This window comes from Pseudorca crassidens, chromosome 3 (genome assembly GCF_039906515.1).
Source record: "Pseudorca crassidens isolate mPseCra1 chromosome 3, mPseCra1.hap1, whole genome shotgun sequence".
NCBI lineage: Eukaryota > Metazoa > Chordata > Mammalia > Artiodactyla > Delphinidae > Pseudorca > Pseudorca crassidens.
The window spans coordinates 98,039,367-98,051,890 of record NC_090298.1 but is presented as its reverse complement, the minus strand read 5'-3'; the positions used below and the strand labels follow the sequence as shown (position 1 = coordinate 98,051,890).

The 12,524-nt window shown below is 38.0% G+C and overlaps 1 long non-coding RNA gene across 2 annotated transcripts in view; it reads left to right on the top strand.

Annotated features, from left to right (window-relative positions):
• The window catches only part of LOC137221592 (uncharacterized), a 41,128-nt gene extending 31,438 nt beyond the window's left edge, over positions 1–9,690 (top strand). The window contains exon 4 of one of the 2 annotated variants that reach the window (XR_010942069.1): positions 9,364–9,690. This is a non-coding gene — a long non-coding RNA (uncharacterized lncRNA). Of the gene's footprint in view, positions 1–6,306; positions 6,429–9,363 lie in introns of those variants that run through there. The other variant, XR_010942071.1, reaches the window with a different exon arrangement.
• The last annotated feature ends 2,834 nt before the right edge of the window (positions 9,691–12,524 follow it).

Below are 12,524 nucleotides of genomic sequence, written 5' to 3'. Positions count from 1 at the left end.
ACTATGAGACCATACATGAAGGCAGTATAATATAAACTGTGGATCATGAAACCAATCTAGTGGCTTACGACCAGTATTTTTAATAAAAGGAATAACAGAAAATATCAGAGTAAATCACACCTAATAAGGTAAGTATTATTTTGTGAATTTTAAAATTTCAGTTTATATAGTCAGTGAATAAAGACAAAAATCCAGGACAATAGGGAGTGTGCTTTCTAGGAGAAAGATAGATAATAAGATAAATTAGTAAGATATAGAATATATTAGAAGGTGATAAAACTGAAAAACAAAAGGCAAGGAGGAGTATATAAAATGTCAGGGGTATGGGTTGAAATTTTAGGAACAGTAACAAAGGAAGACTTCCATGGGAAGGTGCCTTTTGGGTAAAGACCTCAAAGAACTAGGGGAGTAAGTCATATGGATATTTGGAGGAGGAACATTCCAGGCAGAAGCAATAGCCAGTGCAAAGGCACTGATCTTGCCTGGCCTGTCTGAGTTTGAAGAAAAGCAAGGCCAAAGTGAGTAAAGGGGAGTGAATGGGAGACATAGCAGGCTATGAGGGAAAAGGGCAAGTGGGGTTTCTGGAGCATGTAAGACCTTGTAGTTCATAGAAGGGCCTTTGGTTTTGACTCTGCGTGAGATGGGAAGCCATTGGATGATATTGAGCAACAGAGTAACATGATCTGACTTCTGTTTTAATAGCATCACTCTGGCTGCTAGATTCAAAATAGCTTTAAGGGAGGTAAAGGCAGAAGCAGGAACACCAGAATGTAAGCTCTGTCAGGACAAGAGTTTTTAACAGTCTTATTCACTTTGTATCTCTCATGCTTTATAGTAACTGGCACACAGAGATATTCAGGAATGAATATTTCCCTGTGTGTGCACCAGATCAGTATATGAAATATATTTCTTACTGTGGGTCAAAGTCATAAGGATTAAAAGCTCCTCTCTTGGAGGAAATGGACCTGGTCTTTGTCAGGAGAAGGAGCTCTGGAAATTGACATTCAGGCTGGGAGTTGAAGAACAAGCAAGAGGACGTGCGGGATGAAGAGAAGAGAAGAATTTTTCAGGCGTTGTAAATTTCGGAATCATCAGCACATGCATAGTATTTAAAGCTCTCTGCAGGTTTTTCTGTCTGGGTGAAAGCAAGCAGCAAAATTAAAACCATTGTAAACCACCTCCACTTTCTGTTTCTTATTTTTTTGTACTCATTTCCTATAACATTTGCTCTTTTGAAAAATAACATATAGTAGTCATTTTTTTAAAAGTGTATAAATCTTTAAGGCAGTTTCCTGTATCATTTAATAATGGGAAAAGTCAATGAATTATAAAATTCATATTTAGGTGTTTTTTTTTTAACCTAAAGTGTACATTGTGGTGATTGGATATACACATATATTGTGAAAGGATTTCCCCCATCTAGCTAATTAACACATCCATCACCTCACATATTTATCTTTTCTTTTTTTTTGTAAGAACATTTAAGTTCTACTCTCTTAGCAATTTCAGTTATACAATACAGTGTTATCAAGTATCGTCACCATGTTTTACATTATATCCTCATACCTTACTCATTTTACTAACCTCTCCTTATTCCACCCCCCATCCCCAACCAAGCCCCTGGCAAGCACCTTTCTTCTCTTTATTTCTATGAGTTTGACATTTTATTTTAGCTTCCACATATAAGTAATATCATGCAGTATTTGTCTTTCTCTGGTTTATTTGACTTAGCTTAATGACCTCAAGTTTCATCCATGCTGGTGCATATTGCAGGATTTCCTTCTTTAATATGGCTGAATAATATTCCATTATATATATACGTATCACATCTTCTTTATCCACTCACCCATTGACAGACACTTAGAATTGTTTCCCTTTCTTGGCTATTGTGAATAATGCTGCAATGAACATGGAGTTAAGATATCTCTTTGATATCCGGTTTTCACTTCCTTTGAATTATACCCAGAAGTGGGATTGCTGGATCATATGATAGTTGTTTTTTTTTTTTTTTTTTTGTGGTACACGGGCCTCTCACTGCTGTGGCCTCCCCCGTTGCGGAGCACAGGCTCCGGACACGCAGGCTCAGCCGCCATGGCTCATGGGCCCAGCCGCTCCGCGGCATGTAGGATCTTCCCGGACCAGGGCACGAACCTGCGTCCCCTGCATCGGCAGGCGGACTCTCAACCACTGCGCCACAAGGGAAGCCCGATAGTTCTATTTTTAATTTTTGGTGGAACCTCCATACTGTTTTCCATAGTGGCTACACGAACTGACATTCCCACCAACAGTGTATGAGGGTTCCCTTTTCTCTACATCCTCACCACCCTTATTGCTTGTCTTTTTGATGATAGCCATTCTAACAGATGTGAGGTGATAACTCATTGTGGTTTTGATTTGCATTTCCCTGATGATTAGTGATGTTTAGTACGTTTTCATATACCTGTTGGCTATATATATGTCCTCTTTAGAAAAATGTCTATTCAGTTCTTCTGCCTATTTTTTAATCAAATTATATGCTTTTTGTCCAGGAGATGTATGAGTTCTTTATATATTTTGGATATTAACTCCTTATCAGATGTATGATTTGAAATATTTTCTCCCATTTTGAAGGTTGCCTTTTCATTCTGTTGATGGTTTTCTTTGCTGTGCAGAAGCTTTTTAGTTTGATGTAGTCCCACTTATTTGTTTTAGTTTTTGTTGCCTTTGTTTTTGGTGTCAAATCCTAAGGAAAAAAAATCATTGTCAAGACCGATATCAAGGAGCTCACTGCTCACTGCCTATATTTTCTTCCAGGAGTTTTATGGTTTCTGGCCTTACATTCATGTCTTTAATCCATCTTGAGTTGATTTTTGTGTATGCAGAAAGATAGTGGTCCAGTTTCATTCTTTTGCATTCTGCTCCATTGATCTATGTATCTGTTTTTATGCTAATACCATACTGTTTTGATTACTATAACTTTAAAATATTGTTTGAAACTAGGAAGTGTGTGGGAATTCTCTGGTGGTCCAGTGGTTAGGACTCGGTGCTTTCACTGTCGTGGGCCTGGGTTCAATCCCTGGTTGAGGAACTAATATCCCGCAAGCTGCACATCACAGCTAAAAATTAAAAAGAAAAAGAAGAAATCAGTGAGTGTGATGACTTCAGATCCATGGATAGTTTAGGTATTCCACATTTTCTGAGCCTGTTTCTTGTTACCATTGAGTCCGTGCTTCAGTTTTGAATATCTAGCATGTGATTCCTCAGTATAGGCACTGGTGTAGTTACATCAATAGCCCAAGGGACTAGCAATATTTTTTTCTCCTGACTCTTCATGTACAGTGTTTACAACATTGGTTTCATTTCATTTTTATTTTATCTTGTTTTATTTTATTTTGCTAAGTCAGCTTCTGCTGCTATGGTGATACATACACACTATAATTTCAGCAAATTTAAATCTAAAACGGTTCACTTAAAGCAGGACTTTCTATATAAGCACATGCTTGATATATATATTTTCTAAGGGAAGTTCAGTGTTCTTCATTAACTTCTGGTATTTCTTAAGTTGTAAAATAGACTTAGGATACATAAAAGCATATTATTTAGAATAATATCACAATTTAAGCTATAATAGAATCTAATTCTAACTTTACTAATTAAAAACTTATAACATTTGACTTGTTTAAAAATATCAAATTAGAAAATATTTAACATGTTTTAAAGAACATTAATAATTGTTTCAAATAACTTTTTTCTTATTATAAGGTAAAATGTTGCCATTGTAGAAAATGTAGAAAACACATAAAAGTATAAAGAAGAAAACAAAAATCATCTGTAGTCATATCACTCAGATACAATATCAATATTTACATTTTACAATATTTCCTTCCAGTTTCTATGTATATATTTAATGTATATATATTTTTCAGTATACTATGATATACTAATAGTGGGTAGAGTTTATTGAACACTTACTATGAGCTGGCATCAGGCTAAGTACTTTACATATATTATCTCATTTAATCATCACCAGACCCTTATGAAAATATGTACTATTAATTATCCCCATTTTATAGATAAGGAAACTGAAGCTCAGAAAGGTTTAGTAACATGTTCAAGGTCATACATTTAGAAAGTATTTGAGAGACTTCCTTGGTGGTGCAGTGGGTAAGAATCCTCCTGCCAATGCAGGGGACATAGGTTCGATCCCTGGTCCAGGAAGATCCCACATGCCACCAGCCAACTAAGCCAGTGAGCCACAACTACTGAGCCCTCGCGCCACAATTACTGAACACCCTGCACTCAAGGACCTTTGTGCCACAACTACTGAGCCTGCATGCCTAGAGCCCGTGCTGCACAATAAGGGAAGCCACCGCAGTGAGAATCCTGAGCACCGCAATGAAGAGTAGCCCCTGCTCGCTGCAACTAGAGAAAGCCCGTGTGCAGCAACGAAGACCCAACTCAGCCAAAAAAAAAGAAAGTATTTGAGCCAACTCTAGAATGTAGGTTTATCTGACTACAAAGCCTAAAACAAAGCTGGTGGCCTATATTCTCTACTATTACCCTGACCTGCTTTTGTCATTTGCCATTAGATTTTGTGAATTTCTCCAAGTCACTAAATGTTCTTCTTAGAATGATTATAAGGGCTGTTGAGTGGTGTGTTTTGTCAGGCATACCATAATTACTTTAAACATATCTCTTTGGGCATTTAGGTTGTTTCCAACTATGAAGGTAAGGACCGCATGTGAGTCATCTCTGTAGCCCCAGCATCTAGCAAAGTGGCTGGCGCTTTGTTTAGGCTCAAAATGTCAGCCGAACGACTAGTTAGAGGGAAGAAAAGGGAATTCATCTAAGGTAAATGACATAAAAGATGGAAGACAGGCAGGGATGAAAGTGACATATTTATGGGAAAATAGGAAAATGAAGGAAGAATCCTAGTTAACAGAAACAGAGAGAACCAACAGGGGATGGTTTTCATTAGGCACTCTGAGTTGTAAAGAACAGAGAAACTCATTCAGACTAACTTTCTTAAGGTGGTAGTTATCAATAAGGAAAATAGTGATACCATAGGAATTGAAGTTTAGAACAATTATGGGCTCCCCTCTTAATATATCTCTACTACATTCTTTGAATCTGTTTCAAGGTATCTATTTGCTTCTCCTCCAATTACCAACTGCTTCACATAGTCTTTTTTCTGCCCGTATATATTCTTTACCCCACAGATTAAGTCAACATTTCGGCTCACTTATGGCTCATTATTACCCATCTATCCTCTTTCTACCTCATGATCTTTCTGATTTTGCTCCCGGAGCTAAATTGCCTAATGCGGGCTTGAAAGGCACAAAGATTGACATAACCAAGATAGTGGTTCTGGGAATAATGTTGGAAGGACAGGTGTGAGCAGGCCATCATTAGCTCTTCACTACAGCCACAACAGACAATGTACAATTCTCTGTCCCTTTGAATATGCTGTTCCCTCTGCTTGAAATACACATCTTGAAAAAGCCATGCTTCTGTTCTTTCACAGTACCCGGTGTATACTTCTAGCGTAATATCTATAATTCTTTGTTATAATTATCTATTTACTTTGTCATGACTGTATAATAAACTTTACAACAGCAAGGAGAATGAATGAATACATTAATCAAAATTTGTTTACATTTATTTTATACTAGCATCCATTTATTCACTAATACCATAATTTGTTGAGTATCTATGCTAACATATAAGGCACAGATAAATAGAACGTAAGAATGGACAGGTCCTTCTGTGTTACCCATGAGTAGACCCCAAACTATTATAGCTAGGCCAAAAGCTCTCACACTGTCTCATATTAATATACTTTTAGACAAAATAATTCTTTGAGTCCCCAAGAGAAGGCGAAAAAGAAAAGCAAAAATAATATGACCAGTAGTGATAAAGTTATCCTGCACCTAAAATGCTTAAGACAGGTTGGCCACCGGACTTGATCATTATGGTACCTCTGATGTACCACATAGGCAGAACTGCAGGAGAGATTTAGAGGCATGATAAACATTTTTGCCATCTGCCTCCTGTGTGACACTCTCCTTTAAGGACAAGGGAATGTTTTTTCAGTGTTCTACAAAATTGGCACAATAATGAACACCTGACATCTTATCTCATTTCTTGCTGTTTTTCCCATAGTAGTGAAGCAGCCAGCCCTAACATTCTTAAGTCTGGAATAGTCTTGAGATAGGACTATTTCCTAAATAACTTTACAGAGCAAAAACAAAGAGAAGGGTGCAGGGCAATCATTTTGTTACCTTCTTAACTTTGATTTTTATTTTTCAAATGTTTTTCATCTATTAGAAAGAAGGCGTGTAAGAAGGGAGGTATTACCTGATGTTCGGCACATTACACGTTCAAAACTAAACAAAAAACACCAGCTGCATACCCAGGCTGTACCTTGTTGAAATGTACAGTGTATTAATTTCTATGATATCATTAAAGGCTCAGGCTTTTTCTGTTTTGCGCTCTGTCATCTTTGGCATGTTTGTTCTTGCTCTGAGGCATGTCCCCGTATGATCACAAGATGATATAAGATGATATGTCATCAAGTTGAAGAAGAAGACTCACTTTCTTCCATGGGTCTATTATTATCAGCCAGGAGAAACTTCTGCTGGACACCCCCTAGTAGGCTTCCTGTCATGTCTCATTGGCCAAAGTTGCTTCACGTGCCCATGCTTAAACCAGTTGTTGGCAAGGGGAATGGAATGACAATAATTGGCACCAAACAAGATCACTGGGGAGGGGTCTAGTCTGCCTTAAATCTAAAGGCTACCCTAGACCTGAGGAAGCAGGGGTTCTCTTAGCAAGGAACAAATCTGGGGTGTAGGCTATAGAGAAGGATGGCTGTAGAGAAGATGGCCTGCAGAATCAACAGGTTCTGCTGCACAAGTCCATGGCAGAGCAAAACAAGACACACAAACTCAAATATACAGTGATCTGGGCTATTTAAGGACAAATAGCCTCACATGCATTATTCATTTTGACAGATTTATTATGTGGCTGTCTGGGGTGGCAAATAGGACACGGACTTCGAAATCAGACAGGCCTGGTCACTTAGCAGTGATTTAGCATGAGTGAAATTAATTTCTCTGCAATTCAGCTTCCTTCTTTATAAGACAGGGATAACAGTGCCTGCTTCTAAGAGCTATTATGAGGATTAAATCTTATGATGGACATAAATTGCCTATAACACTGCAGGCATTCAAGTGTATATTTCTTCCCCCCTTATTGAAATTATAATAATTCATAATGATGATTCCAAGTGATCAACAAAATGTTCAGTTTAGTTCTGTATTTTGTTTGAAAGCAGATATTTAACATATATTGGAAATATATTTGTCAAATCTGATTAAAATAAGAGATTCTAGGTTTGTAAAATATAAAAACTTGGTTATCCAGATGCCCAGAATGGCTCATTAATAATAACTACCAATGTTTGAGAACTTACTAGTTCTGTGTATGTTATACATATTTTCTCATTTTTTTATAAAGGGGGTGGGGTCGGTGGGTGATGTATGCTGTTGGTATCAGTGGATAAAGGTTAGGGATGCTGCTAAACGTCCTACAATGCACAGGACAGCTCCACATGACAAAATATCTCAAAATTTACAATAACTCTGTGGGTTAGGTATTTTTATCCTTATTTTATAAATGAGGAAATTGACCTTCCAAGAGGTTGAGAAGCCCAGGATCACATAGCTAGTAAGCAGAGAACATGGTTTTATCTGACTCTAAAGATCATGCTCTTTCAACTATAATGCTTTGCCTGAATAGGGTTAGAGAGTGTCACTAAAGGTGTCATTAAAGATTTATAAGATCCTTTATAATATCTACAAAAGATATAAGGTACTTGGGAATAAATCATTTAAAAATGTTGTATAAGTCCTTTAAGGAGCAGGAAAAAAAAACCACTGAAAGATACTGAAGGAGATTTAAGTAAATTAAACCAAATAAAATGTACAATGTTCTTGGATAGTTAGTGTATTGTATTGTTTGAGAATATTAAATCCTGCTACAAAAGAAAAGAAAACAAATGAGATTAATAAAATTCTTTAGATGTGTTAAGTATAAATAAGAAGTTAGTATGTAGTGCACATGTATGTTAAATAGGAAAGGGTGGAAGGACCAGGACATACTTAATTCTCATGAATCACTAAATACCTAAATATTCATGATATACTAAATATGCAAGAGGCACTTAATATTTAGGATACACTAAGTATGCATAGCATATGAAAGCACTCAATATTCATGAGGTCTTAATTCAACTTCCATCCATTTTTGATATCCATTCTGGCCCCATGTATTCTCTACCCAGTAAACACAAATAAAACTCAAGATTGTTCAATAGGCTAATTGAAAACCACAGCTGTGACCAAGTGTATTTGGCCCTGAGTCTCTCCAATAGGGCAATTATGTATCATTGGTCCAAGGCACCTAATGTCTGGGCTGCTTTGCTCAGACCTCAGCACTGGGCCTTGTAACCACACCATCAGTGAGTAAGGCTCATGTGGTGGAGAGAGAAACAGAGCCAGGTACTGTGGCCCTTCCACCCAGCTTGGATCCTATCCTAAGTGTATTAACTTACTCCTCTCTTTCTCCTGTTTCTCACTGTGTGTTAAAGTGGTTTAACAACCCATGTGATTTGAGCATTTTAATTTAGCCTTGAGCCCTTCTGCCCTATGATGTCCGGGATAGCTTGCCAGGGAGTATACTTAGTGGCCACCATTGCATCAAGGCAATTTCCCACATGGCAGGAAGATGCAATACATGAAAAAGTCAATAGATTCAATGACATTCTAATCTGAACCTCAATATAACCTTTTTTCTTGTAACTGACAAGCTGACTCTAACATGTATATAATAAAGAAGAGCAAAGGTCCAAGATCAGCCAAGACATTCCTGAGGAAGAAGTGGAAAAAAGAGAAGAAGCAGGTTGTGCTGAAAGCACTTGCCCAATCACATAGGGCTGCATTTATTAAGACCATGTAGTTTGTGCAAACAAGAATGGATTCAATATCCACTAACAGTGGTGACACTTTGAGGAGAAAAGTGTCAGGAGCTTTGGGTATCAGCAAGGGCAGATTACATGGTCTCAATCAGGTGAAGCAGTAGTTCAGAAAAATAATGGATACTATTGTACATATGAAAAAACAGAGTAGTCCACAGAGTACAAAAAAAGTCACCCTCTGAGGACCTCAAAACAGTCTGGGAACACCTTGAGGAGCTGGAGTTCTTGCAAAGTTGTTTGAGCCAAGTCAGAGAAGTACTGTTGTTGCACTGTGACTCTCAGTTAGTCCCAGGCCGATGAGGATGAAACTGCCTAGACTAAGTTTTTATGTTTTGTGTTTTTAAAAGGTCCTTTGGGGACTTCCCTGGTGGCATAGTGGTTGAGAATCCGCCTGCCAATGCAGGGTACACGGGTTTGAGCCCTGGTCCGGGAAGATCCCACATGCTGCGGAGCAACTAAGCCCGTGCGCCACAACTATGGAGTCTGCGCTCTAGAGCCCGTGAGCCACAACTACTGAGCCCACGCACCACAACTACTGAAGCCTTCAGCCTAGAGTCCCTGTTCCACAAGAGAAGCCACCACAATGAGAAGCCCTTGCACTGCAACGAAGAGTAGCCCCCTATTTCCACAACTAGAGAAAACCCGCGCAGCAACGAAGACCCAATGCAGCCAAAAATAAGTACATAATTAAATATATTTAAAATTTTAAAAAAAGGCCCTTTGAAATAAAGAGGATGTTTTGTATGTTGATTCTTGTAATATGCTGCTATAGGTTGAATTTTATTTTCCCCCAAAAGTGTTGAAATCTTAACCCCTAGTATCTGTGAACATGCTTTTATTTGGAAATAGGGTCTTTGCAGATGATCAAGTTAAGATGAACTCATTAGGGTGACCGCTAATCCATTATGACTGTGGCCTTATAAAAAGGGGAAATTTGGACATAGAGATGGAGACACAGAGAGAATGCCAGGGGAAGACTGGAGTTACGCTGCCACTAAGAACCACTGGAAGCTAGGAGAAAGACCTGGAACAGACCTTTCCCTAGTGCTTTTAGAGGGAGCACGGCCCTGCCAATGCCTTGATCTCAGACTTCTAGCTCCAAAACTGTGAGATCATAAATTTCTGTTGTTTCAGGCACTCAGTTTATGGTACTTTGTTATGGCAGCCCTAGGAAACTGATACATATGCCAAGCATGACTTTGTTTTAGGACAGTTCTTTGGGAGACTCTGAGACAAAGATTTGCATTTAAGAGATCTATCAGGAATGCTCTTGGGAAAAACACTGGAGCAGGATTGGGCAGTGAGAAAAGGTGAACTTCAGTGTAGTTGCAACAGAGGTCTCCTATGGAATTTACGGGAAAATGGGTCTGGGATGGTTCTTCTGAGTTGTGCTCAACTGAGTTTGGGGCCTGGGCCTTTTTATCCCCATATGGACACCTAAGAAGGGTGTCTAACCTTGAGCAAGGCAGGTCTGTTCAGCTGAGGACGATTCCCAGTAAGGGCTCACACTGGCAATTGGGAAAATGAGTGCCTTGGTCCTGAAGGGGAGATCTGGGTGATGTACTGAAGTATCTACTGCATTGTCTGATAATTTTTTCTTACCAAGACAAAAAAATCTCAACTCATATATATATACTCATAGACATAATACTACTAAGTTTACCTTAAGTACTTACAATAAATTGAGGTAGTGAACTACTCAGAATAAACTAGTATGATATTTATAAAGCTTAATAGGCCTTGTTATATGTCCCAAAAGAAATAATTTTTCAATTTGTATACAAAAAGGGGAAGTCACTTAAGTCCCAGTAGTATAAATTGAGGTAAAGGTGCTGCAGGTGCTGGCCAGTTGAAAGCATTGTGGAAGGGGAAGGGGGGCTGGTGTACAGAACCAGCGAAGAGTGATCTGAGATATGGGCAGAGCCCCAGGAAAAATCAAGGAAGTTAATTTTGTTTGCTTTTAGATACTAATTTATTCATTGGAAATACTCTTTACTAAAAATGGTACAAACAATATTGACTGGAGATATTCATCAATGTGGGAGAAGGCTCTGGGAATGGTCAGGAAAGTCTTTACAGAGGAGGATGAACTTGAACTGAACTTTGAAAAGTGATCAGAATTCCCATAGGCAAAGGATATTTGTTCCAAATTTTAAAAAAATTTTTACTTATTTATTTATTTATGTATTTATTTTTTGACTGTGTTGGGTCTTCATTGCTGTGCACAGGCTTCCTCTAGTTGTGGTGAGCGGAGGCTACTCTTCATTGCAGTGTGTGGGCTTCTCATTGTGGTGGCTTCTCTTGTTGCAGAGCACAGGTTCTAGGCTTGCGGGCTTCAGTAGTTGCAGTGCGTGGGCTCAGTAGTTGTGGCGCACTGGGCTTAGCTGCTCCGCAGCATGTGGGATCCTCCTACACCAGGGCTCGAACCCGTGTCCCTTGAATTACCAGGCAGATTCCCAACCACTGTGCCACCAGGGAAGTCCCTGTTCCAAAGTTTTTTCAGGGACCTGGGATGGGTTTTGGGAATCGCTTTGAACATAGGAGAAAATGTTTAAATGATTTAGCTTTTGCTATCCTTTTACTTTCAATCTTCTTTGTATATTTGAATGTATCTCCTGTAGTCATCATGTAACTGGATCTTGTTTTTTTAAAAATCCAGTTTGACACTCTAGCTTTGATTAGATTTAGTCCATTCACATTTACACCATTATTGGTATAGTTGGATTTACATCTGCCATTTGATTTTTTTGTTTTCTATATATCATGCTGTTTTGTTCTTCTATTTCTCCTTATTTCTTTCTTTTCATTAAGTGAATATTTTGTAATGTAGCATTTTAACTTCATTAATGATTTTTTCCACTATTTTGGTGGTTGTTTCATGAGTGATTACTCTAGGGCTTACCATATACCTCTTTATTTATCAGCATCAATCAGCTTCAGAAGTATACTAACTTAATTTCAGTGAGATGTAGAAACATTACTCCTTTATAGATTTATTCCCCTTCCCTGTTTTTGTGTTATTATTATTATACATGTTTCACCTATATATCTGTAAATGTCAAAAGACCCAACATTGTTATAATTATTAATTTATGTAATTTTAATGTATTTTAAGGAAGATAAGAGGAGAAAGGAGAGCAAGTATATATTTATGAACATCAATATATTCAGACTCTTAGTAACTTCTTTCAGTAACTGATATACATACCCAGAATAGAAGTGTTCCCAAATATCAGGTTCATTTTCTGTAGTTCTGTCCTAGCCTGCATCTTGACCCAGTACCTCTTTATTGACTTCTTAGCTCACTGATGTCCATGAGCAGATGTTTTATATTTATTGCAGAGGTATAGCTGTCCTCAGCAAAAAGATCCAAAAGAATTACCTTATCTGCCACTATGAATCAGCTGACCTCACTCTGTTTTTTAAACAAAGTGTCAAATCTTCTACTTAATGCTACTCCTCTTACTTCTACAACCCTCTTATTTATCAAATATTGAGTTTGCATACT